We start from the raw sequence: 12,551 nt of genomic DNA, 5'->3' as shown, positions 1-12,551 counted from the left end.
ATAATAGTAGTATTTAATTGTGCTATTAAATTACTATAGAAGGGATATTCTGTCTAAGGAAAGACTTGGTATTTAAGAGATCCATGTGATCCACCTCTCTTTCCTGGGAATTGAACTTTGTGTGATTTTTTAGTACAATAATTTACACGCTTCCGACCCTATTGGAACAACAGATTTAATCTAAATTAAAAGAATATTTGGAGTCTTTTGAAATTGAGATTCGTAAAAAGGAAAATGTATTGGTTTAATGATTGTCAGGGTTTGAGCATCAAGAAAATGTATAATCGGTGTTGGTCCAACAAAATTTTTTGTATGATGGGTCCTTAGTAAAATATGTGCATGGGATGTGAATTCAGTTATTATTCTCTTTGATTCTAGAGAGATAAGGTTGTGGTTAGTTGACATCTAAGTCTTTTGAGATGTGGTTTGATAAAATTGAACCTTTTAAACCTATTATGGAGAATTGGGGGGTTGAATTTTGGGTCGATCTCTTTAATATCCTATATAGACATATGGCATGAAAGCTCCTTTAAAGCACTTGGAAACTTGAGGGAAATTTGTTTAAATTAACGATGTTACCCTAAATAAGGAAAGGTTTGATATTGCAAGAATGTTGGTCTTAGTTGATTGTAAATTTGATATTCCTACTTTCGTGATTGTGCATTTGATGGGTAGAAGGTGGAGGATTAGGATCATGGTTGAGTCGATTTGGATTGATGAGGAGATGTCCAAGAGTCAATGATGAGATTTAAACGTTAAGTTTTCCTTCTTTTTTTTTGTTTTTGAATAATTTCTAACACATGAGAGTTGCATGCTTCTAATGATGGGCGGTGAGATATATTAAATGGAAGTGATATATACGAGGAAGGGTGAGATGGTTTTATTGGGAGGAAAGAAATTAGTAAGAAACAAATCCTGACCAAGCAGTCGATATAAGTCAGTGTGGATGACTTTAATGATGAGTGATCTTTAGGGAATCGAAGGAGTATGAACTTGGGGGATGATATAGATCATTTTATTGAGGCCCATGGATAGTTTCTTGGATTTGGAACTCTAACTGTAGTGTTTTCATCTACGTACACTTATAGTTTTCGAACAAATTGATTTAATAATAATATCCATTAATTATATTAATATCATTTGTATATTATCCTTAATGGTTTTTGCACGTAAAACAAAATAGAAGCAAATATTGGCTCATTGGTTATCTAACATTTAACAAATGCTAAGTGGTATTTAGATTGTGCATGGGTCGGGCCGGGAGGGATTGGGCCGGGCTCACTAAAAATTTAGACTCGGCCCGAAAAATAGGCCTAAAATTTTGCCAAAGCTCGACCCGAATAAAAATATTAAAACCCGTGCCCGACTTGGCCAGCCTATATTAATTTTTATATAATTTTAAAATATATAATACATCAAAAATACTAAAAACATCAAAATAAATATTTCTCAACAAATTGAAAATAAATTTTAAAAAATACGTATACTTAAATAACACTAAGATAGATGCAACTTAATAAGCAAATGCCTCTAAAATAATAACAAAATTAACAAAATTAACAATAAAATAAGTTTTATACAATATCCAAACAATAACAACAAAATAGTAGCAACATAATAGTAAAATGGTAGAAAAATAGGGAGAAAACTATAAGAAAATTGTAAAACTCTTAACCCCGTCCCATTACCGGAACATGATTACAGAGTATTACCAGTCGTTACAGTACATTTGCACATAAACAAGTATAAATGCTATATATCCATCTAAATATAATTTTAATGGGTCCATAGTACTTTACAAGTGTAATTAAAACAAACCGGGATCGATCCTAAAGCTTAGTAAACTTTTCATGGAATTTTAAATTTTCTTCTTTTGAATAGTACCACATGCCCGTGTGGCTAATTTAACATGCCCGTGCGGCATGGGACACGCCCGTGTCCTCAACCCATATGCAACACTGACTTTTAAATATGGCCATGACACACGTCTGTGTGGCCTGCCTGTGTACTAAACTGACTTTAAGACACGGCCGTGGCAACCAAGGCACACGCCCGTGTGACAAACTATGTGAACTCAAAATGAACCTTGTATTTTAAAAATTTACCAATGCTGAGAATTTCAATCCACAACCAATACAAATACCAATATTAAACCAATCCAAACGCATTTTATATATTATCTAGTACTTAACTTTAAACACTTATCGTGTATCATTATCAATTTACTTACTTTGCTATTACAATCACGATCCAATATAACACACTTAAGACATCCTAGGTACATGCAATTACCGATAATTAACATGCTTTACCTTTTTGAGTTCGGAACCGGCTTATGATGCTGATTCGACGATCTGTCTTTAACCTAACCTGTGCACGGAAACAAACCGTATACTGAGTATGAACTCAATGGTATTTCTATAAATCGATACTTAAGTCAACCATAAATCATATATCAATGAACTATACGAATTCAATCTATTACTCCTAATAGTTCAATCATTTGTTTTTGATATATAATGCTAAGATCTTGTTAATCACTTTCGATGAAATTTTAACAGTTTCAATGTTTATTCATTATTCATCGATTTTTCATATTTATTCAAAAATAACCTGTGTTCAGTATCATTCAGACATTCAGTAGCAGTCCATTATTCAGTAACAATTAGTTTTTCAGTACTTTTATTTACAATTCATTTGAGTAATAATATTATTCACCTTTTATTCAATATTCTGTACTATCTCATTTCAATTACAGTCAATATTCTTTGGTAACAACCAATTGATCTTTATCGTTTAGTACCAGTCAGTCAACAGTAATAATCGGTTAATCAGTAATATTCATTTATTCAGTATCAATCGTTTATTTTGTAATAGTCAATTATTCAGTAGTCGACAGTCTTTAATACTTTTTATTACCCCTATTATCATAACTCGAACTTGGACGGATACACGGATCCAACCCACACACCAGGGATAGTATACAGTGTTTCATCGGCCGAAGCCGGAATACACCGTAAGGGTAACAGTAACAATAACAGTAACAGTAACAGTAGCGGTACACAAAGTACCTCATCGGAACTAATCCGAAACAGTAATAGTAACAGTCAGGTACGGGGTACCTCTTCGGAACAAATCTGGAATTGTCACAGTAGTCGACACATATAGTGTCTTATCGACACACAGTCGGAATATCCCTGAACACTTCCAATCCTATAGCATGCCAACTATATCCGACTAACCCGATACAGTTAATAGGGTATTCAATAAACTTTCAACTTTTCAATTTCATTTGTAATTTGGTTTCAATCCAATTTAATACATTTTTCCGTATCAATCCACATGTAAATCAATTTCAATGCAATATACATTTTTCAATTTTCCACTCAATATTCACATATTCTATTCAATATCAATAATCACTAATAATTCATGAATTTTTTATTCAATTCAATATCATAATAATAATAGTAATAATACTTACCATTCATATAAATAATAAATTCAACAAATAATTATTAGATTCGGTTTATAGAAATACAAATCGTAATTCTCGAGTTTACTCGATATCCTCGTCCACTTTCTCTTTCCCCTTCTTCGATGACATTTCCGGCGCTATGTTAGCCACGAAAAAATTTACATTCATTCAAATTCATTAATAGCACATTCTTAAGATTTTCATGTAACTTTTCCATAAATTCCAATTTAGTCCTTCCACCATAACCATTCTTTTTCTTCAAAATTAACTTTTCATATTTATACTTGCTTAAAATAAATTCCAGCTTTTCATATTCAACATAAAACTTAAATTCTGAATTTCTTTCAACTTAGTCCTTACTATGTCAAAACTTAACTTTCTCTTTATAATTTAATCATTTTCCCACTTCTAACTTAAATTCCTATCAATAAAACTCATAATTCATCATTTTATTCAACATGAATAATATCTAAAAATCTAGTAACCTTCAAAATATCAACTTAATTTCATCAAAACTTTGTTCTAAAACTTCTAAAACATCAAAATTAAGTAAAAAGGGTTTGATTGACTTACTAATTTAAACTTCAAGCTCCAAATCCCTAGTTTTCCCTTTTTCTTTTTCTTTTCTTTGTTCTTTCCCTGCTAACCGTGGCCTTCTTTCTTTCCTTTTTCTTTCTTTCATTTCTTTCATTTCTTTTATTTTAATTACTTTATAATATTATATTAATATAATATACTTTAATTATTATTATTTTACTTATATATTAAGTAATTACACATGTATAATACATGTGTGCCATTTATATTTGTACACATTTAACTTATTTTGACCATACATTTGTCACCCCTTTTTGGCTTATTTGCCTATTTAGTCCCTTCACTTTTCTTTATTCTATAATTATACTTTTATTCTTTATTCAATTTAATCCTTATGCTTAATTATTCTTAATTAACTAAATTCTCTTAATTAAGCTTTAATTAACTATTCACTTAACTTCGTAAATATTTTTAAATAAATATTTATGAATCCACTTTTCAGAAATAAAAACCCGAAAATACACTTTTCCGGCATCGGTAAAATTTGGGTCATTACAAAAATAATATTAAAAAATAGATTTTTTTGTCCTTTAGTGCATTCGGGCTAGGCTCAGGCCAAAAATGCATTAGTCGAGGCCTTTATTTTTTTATCCAAGCCCATTTTTTGGGCATATATTTTTGCCCAAACCCTCCCACATTTCGGGTAGGCCTTCGGGTCGGAACAGGTCTAATGGTATTATATCAAATTGTAATACGAAAAGACAACTTATATTAGTAGATGAATCTAAACATGTTCTGAGTCTAATAGAAAATGAGCAAATCAATTGAAAAACTAATATGTCGTCTATCAAATCCAATTGAGGAGATACTTTGTCTTGAACATCGGAGCAGATGACTCCTAGAAGATAGAGATATAGATGTAATTGACTAGACTGACAGTATATGGAACATGACCCAAGTAGAATAGATCCAAAATTCGTGTATGGATTTATTCTCTTATGACGTTTATAGTGTGAGATACATTAATCCTAAGTGAATGATAGACTATGTATGTGTGACTCATATACTTTAAAATAAGTAAAAGTCTAAGTTCAAATAGATAAGATCCCCTAAGCTGATGCGTTGGGTATATGACTTTTTTCATATGTAGAATCATTCACAATAATGAAATTCATAACCTAAGAAATGGGTAAGTGATATCTTCTCATTGGCACTACACGATAGATGAAAAGTAATCATGGCCACAAGTCATTTGCCTGTATGATAAATGATTTAATTACTATTTGATAGTAGTTGACTTTTCATGAAGGAATATGTAATATTTACCATGAGATAAAATAGAATCATATTGGGAGAATGAATTTATCCTAAAGAGATTAAAGATATCCTATGCGGGTAACATACTTATGACAATGTCATTGGACGAGAACTGACTGAGTAGCTATAACACCCCTAACCCGCAACCGTCGCCGGAAGGGTTACGAGGTATTACTAAAGAAAACATAGTATTCATACAATCACATAATTCCATAGATCATATTCGTAAAATAAATATATTAAATTATTAATCACACTATATGCACGAATTATAATTCTCAAGTTCAAACGAGTTCAAAATCAATATTAATTCTTTGACTTCATAATTATATACATGTATTAATTAACCAAATAAAACATTTCACATAGCATATTATTCAAATCAGGTGCAACATTAAAATTGGCTATTATAAAAATAAAACATACTTGGCAAATCATTTAAAGACCAAACATCCCTATTTGCTAATTACAAAGCCATACGCATTTGACCAATTTAATATAATAAGTTTTAATATCACATACCAACCACTAATGTATTCAATTCCCATACCATCTATCATTTTTGGAGTATAATCACATAATTAAAACACCAATTATACTTTAATAATAATTTACATTCTATAATAGCATATTAATACATCCAAATGTCATAATAACATGATATACTCAATTAATTCATATAACAACAATGACATATGCGCATTTTAAAAAAAAACATATGTTCTGTTAATAAGCTCCCTGTAGCCGAACATATATATATATATATATAACATCTATCATTTTATTACCAACTCCTGCTACCAGACATAAATCTTAATTTAACCAATATTAATCCACCATCAAAACCTATTCCTCATTCAATTTATAGCACGAACATAACTTTAAATAACTTTAGAATTTGGTCAAATATATAATAGACTTAAATTTACTAATATAAAAATATTCATATGTGATTCAAAAGATAGAATAGCTTATACATGCCATAAGTTTAAACTTAAGCTTTCAAGGGTACCAAATTATAGACGATAGTGTGACGAGCTTCACTAACGATCCCCGAGCACGTAATGATTACCAAAACCTATAAATCAAAAATAATTATCCAAACACAGTGTAAGCTAATTTAGCTTAGTAAATTACAAGCAATTAAACTCTAAAATTTAACTTGATATCTCAAATACCATTTAACTAGTTCATACTACTAAATCATATAATCACTAGCTTACCATATTATAAAACACTTATTAATCGAATACTATGATTCAACTAAAATCAATATATAATTACTCAACCATAAAGCATTTCTTCAATTCCCAATACAGGGCCGAATACATTTTGGCATTCCATCATTATGTAATATATAAAAAAAATATGTACATAATACACTTCATCTCATTCTGCAATATAACATATATCTTCCAAACACAAACACCATCTTATTCGAACTTCAAAATGATTTTAGCACAACGCTATTCACACATTTATCATTACATGCTCTCGAATAGCCAAGTCTCCATTAACATTTCATATAACATTCAATATGATATTTAATGCATTTCCACATATCATTTTATTTTCATTTAAATTATACATCTAAATAGCATTTCATCTATTCCCCAATTAATCTTATATATTTGATTTCAAATATAATCACCACATAGGTTCAAGACTTACCAAGCTCAATTTCGAACATAAACATAACGGCTATTCCTCACGAACTCCAAGTATTTACTCATTCCACTGTCCATGATTACTCGATAAGGTCGCACACTTAGTGCTAATAGTTATTCGAAAATATATAGTAAGTTCGCACACTTAGTGCTTAATAATCAAACTCGCACACTTAGTGCCATACAATTAAATTTGCACACTTAGTGCCAATCTCATAATCGTAAATATTTATACCCGCACACTTAGTGCCGAAAATCAACAACTCAATACATCTCACTTCTTTTTACATTCGATAATTTCATCACTACATGTATATATATATATACCATTCAATTCGGCATAATTACATAGATATTATGGTTGTTTAAATTGATACAAAATATATGCTTAATAACTTACCTCGGATATCGACAAACAAAGATTATCGACTATTCAACGATTTTTTATTTTCCCCGATCCAATCCCGATCCTTTTTGTTCTTGATCTATTCAAATTCAAATTAAGCTCGTTCAAATAAAATTCAATTCAATTAAACCCCAAAACACATAAATGAGCAAATTTACATTTTGTCCCTTATTTTTCACACTTTTACATTATAATCCAAAATTTCATAACACATCAAATACACAAAATTTAAAAAAAAAAAAACAACAAGCTCTAGCCGAATACTCCTCTAGCTTATATAAGTCCTCACATTTCACCTATTATACAAACTAACCCTTCAATTTAATATTTTTGCAATTTAGCCTTAATTACTCTATTCCATCAAAACTTCTAATAAAAATTTTGTTAATCTAACACATATCTTTTATTTTCTATCTTTAAACACAAAATCTATCAAACTATCAACAATGGCAACTCATGAATATCTCATCAATTTAAAAAAATTCTTACATGGGTCTTAGAGTATTCGAAGCAACGATCTCAAAAACGTAAAAATTATCAAAAATCGAGCTCAAACATACCTTGAATTTTGACTCAACAATGGCCGAATATGCTTGGTCTTTCTTTCTCTTTTCTTTTTTCTAGTTTTGGTTTTGATGAACAAAATAATGCATGATAACATTTTATTTTATGTTTTATTCAATATAATGTTATTAAACATTTACTAAATTAACCTTATTAACAAAATATAAAACCTTTTAATATAAGCATTAAAACCGTCCATCATTATTATTCATGGACAAATTGCAACATAAAGACTCCATGTTTAAAGAACAAAGCAATTTTGACACTTTAATAATTAACCAATCACTTTTTATTTTTTACGCGATTAAACCCCTTTTTATCAAATCGACATCTAAACGATAAAATTTTTAAATAAAACTTTCACACAAGAAAATTCATACATTTCAAGCACAAAAAATAATATTTAAATTTTTTTTCGATTCGGATTTGTGGTCCCGAAACCACCGTTCCGAAACCAGCCTAGCCTTAACAAATTGCACATCAACAAGCCATAACAAAGCCTTCAACACAAGCTAAATTTATGTTTTAAACATGTTTTATCACCACATACAACCAATATGCCCTTAGGCACCTCATATGACAACTTAAAACGTGTCAACCAAGTATCCAAACTTACCTAATTAACCTATCTAACCAAGTTACCAAAGTTCACTTTAACTCAATTATATACATTCATATATCACTTATACTACCATCACGCTCATATCTTAATTTCATATTAATGTGTATGTTGGTTATATAAACAAAATATTATTCATAATATTTACAGAAGCTAAATTTTGACCAAAATCGAACAAAAACCTATACATGCCATATAAACCGTATTTAATGTTTCAAAAACTACTGAGATAAGCTGAATAGTGTGACTTGAGTGCTGATCCGATTGTCCAGCTTTCTAAAAATATACAAAGACATTAAACAACACATATAATGTAATAGCCCAATTTTCAATTGTATCGGAAACAGTGATTCGAGATCACTAAATTTGACAAATGAGCTTGTAAATTTTATTATTTAGTGCTTATGAGCCAATTGTGAAGTTAATGTAACAGCCCAATTTTCAATGGTGTCGGAAACAGTGATTCGAGATCACTAAATCTGATAAGTGAGATTGTAAATTTTATTAGTTAGTGCTTATGAGCCAATTATGAAGTTAGGGAAGCTATGAATTAGTGATTTGTGCTTTAGGAATAATTATTAGATTAATTGATTTTGAAAACGAGGTATCGAGACCTTGATTTTATAAATTGAGCCGTAAATATTTTTATAAATATTTACAGAGTGTCACTGAGTTAGTATTAAATTTTTGTTAGAAAATTTTAACGTTTTGATAGTTAATTAATTGAAAAAGACTAAATTGAAAAAGTTGTAAAGTTTGCTAAATTGATTAAATTGTTCAAGTGATATATGAGGGAGGAATAAAAGGGAAAATTAGCCCAAAGGGGAATGGCTGAGGCGACATTAGCAAGAAAAATTTGGAAATTAGGTGAAATAAGGGTAAAATTAGAAGTTTTGCAAAATTAAATAAATAAAACAACAATTAAAAGAAATCTAGACAATTCTTCATCAAAATTTCAGCCAACACGCCATAGGAGAGTCCTATTGAGCTGGTTTTTCATATTTTTGCTACAAGTGAGTTCAATTATTGCCTTTTTCTTGTAATTTTTGTGTTTTTAGGACTTTTACAATTAGGTCCAACTATCTAATTCATTAGTTTTTTGATTCTATAGGTAATTTTAGAAGTTACCATTAATGAGTTCTAGATGTTTATGATGAATTAACATGGATTTTAAGCTTTAATTTTGTTGTATGATGATTTTATTAAGCAATTTTGATTGATTTGGATTTTAGGATCAAATTATAAAAAGGTTAAGAATTAGGGTTTGGTATTGAAATTTTGAATATCAAAGGCTGTATAGTAGCCTAAAATAATTATATAACATGTTAATTGAGAAAAATTAGCTCAATTGATGGGTTAATTGATGATGGACTAAATTGTAAAAAGGGTAAAAGTTGGGGTAAATGTGAATTTCAAAAATGAAAAGGCATAAATTGTGAGGTGAATTAGAATTGAATTAGATGATAATTATTGAATAATTTTAAATTTAGATCAAGAGCTCGAAGAAAATCGTGAAAAAGGAAAATTAGCCGAATAGTCCGTGAATTACAATAAATTCTACGAATTAGCCCAAGTAAATTCATATGGTTGAAATTTTATGATTAGTTGTTAGTTTAGGAATGATATAATGTATTATTTCATATTTTTGTTATTGAATTATGATTATTGTAAAAATATGAAAATTGAATTGAATGTTCAAATTGAGTAGAACGCAGGATTGAGTACTATGGTTTAGTGACAAAGTATGAATTGACGGATAAGATCATGGTTGGACCATGAAAATATTTAAATGTAAGACCATAGCTAGGCTATGACATTTTAATGAAAAGACAATAACTGGGTTATGGCATCTTGAACGTAAGACCATGGTTGCACTATGGTAGTATATTTATGTGTAAATGAGTTATGGTACTACGAATGTAAGACCATGGCAGGGCCATGACAATGCACATGTAAGACCATAGTTGGACTATGGCACAAAGAAAACGATATACTCAAATCCGTAAGACGTTCTCTAATTTGACAAGGATTGGTAAATATTATATGGAATTAGTGTGGAAGAACTTAAGTAATTAATGTTATTGAGCTCAATCAATTGAATTCATCAATCGAAGTTGTGATTGGCAGGAAATGTTTGTGAAATGCTTAGTCTAAATGAAATATTTAGTATGTTTGGTAAGATTTATATTTAAAGCCTATGAATTTACTAAGCTTCATTAAGCTTACTTGTGTTATTTAATGTTCTTTGTAGATTTTCAAAAAGTTCGGAAGATCGGATCAACACGTCGGGCTACACTATCTAGATTACCCCGGTAAATTTTATTATACATTTTTAGGGTTTATATGGCATGTATAAGGTTGGATTTGGAAATAGTTAAATTTAAAATATGGTTGTGAATGACATATAAATAAATATGTTTGTATGCATTTATTTAGTAGCATATTTTGGGTAAACCAATGAATGAAGTTGTTTTGGTAAGTTTAGGTAAACAAGTTTTCTGTGATATGTTACATTTAAAACATGAATTTTGGTTGTTTTGGTTGCTTGATTGGGACATATTAGTGTTTTCAAATGTTGGGTGCAAGTTGGAGTTATAAAGAGTGAGAAAAGTGGCCTTAAAATGGCCTATTATCGTCCACATGGGCAGAGACACGAGTGTGTATCTCAGCCGTGTGTGACACATGGTCATGCACATAAGCATGTGGTCTAGCTGTATGTCCCCTGCACCTTGAAATTTCAAAATAGGATGCCCAGATTTTTGCACACGACCCAGGACACGGGCGTGTGACTTAGCTGTGTGACCCTTGCACCTTACACACGGCTTAGCACACGGGCGTGTGGTTGGCTGTCTGAACCAAGTCAGAGAGTTACACAGGTAAGGAAATGGGTTGAGACACGGCCATGTGTTCCACAGTGATTGCCTACACGGTCTAAGACACGGGCGTGTCTCTTGGCCGTGTGGCTCACACGGCCGGCCACACGGGCGTGTGTCCCTTGTTTCTAAGGAAAATTTTGGAATTTTGAGAAAATTTTTCTAAATTTTCGATTTGGTCCCGATTTGTTTCTAACGCATATTTTGGGCCTCAATGGCCTATATAATGGACAATATGAGTGATTTATGAATAATTCTTGATATGTATGCTAATGGTTGTGAAATGTTTGTAATTAATTCGTAAAGTTCGATAATGCTTCGTAACCTTGTTCTGGTTACGAATAAGGGTTATGGGTGTTACATATAAGCTTAATAAAGCTTAGCAAGTACAACGGGTTAATCATAAATCTTACCAAACCGACTATAACAAGTCAAATAAATAAAATCATTCATGTTATCTCCCTGTTATTCACAAATTCAATTGATAAATACCTTCGTATTCAAATCAATACAAAAAATACATAACATGTCTTTCAAATTCATTAAATAAATCACTTTACCGAAATTTTTCATTCAAAGAACGACTTACGGATAAGAGTACATCGCCAACAAAAGCTCATAAGAGCTGGTCCTCTCGAATACGCCAACAGAAGCTCAAAAGTTGAATAGAAAGTAAAACACGAGAGCTCGTAACAAATTCTAAACCCCGGTTTACTTTGGAAAAATGTCGTTGCCTCCTTCCAATACCATCATACACCAAAATACGAATGTACTCAAATCCCGCGTTCTATTCAAACCGAATATCCAATTTAATATTATAATTCCAACAATGACTCATTTCCAACAATAAAATAAATGCATAATATCGTTCATCAAATTTATACAAATATAAAATTATAACCGTACGAACTTACCTAAATTAAATTGTAGTAATTGTAGAAGTTCAGAGGCTATTATTCTATTTTTCCTTTTTCACTAATATCTACGGGATCTTGATCTAGAATATAAATTTACTCACTTATTAGCATATATTTCATTTCCAATTCACTTTACAAATAATACTCTTTTATTTTTAAATTTACACAATTAC

This window comes from Gossypium hirsutum, chromosome A06 (genome assembly GCF_007990345.1).
Source record: "Gossypium hirsutum isolate 1008001.06 chromosome A06, Gossypium_hirsutum_v2.1, whole genome shotgun sequence".
NCBI lineage: Eukaryota > Viridiplantae > Streptophyta > Magnoliopsida > Malvales > Malvaceae > Gossypium > Gossypium hirsutum.
Note: the sequence above shows the minus strand (reverse complement) of the source record.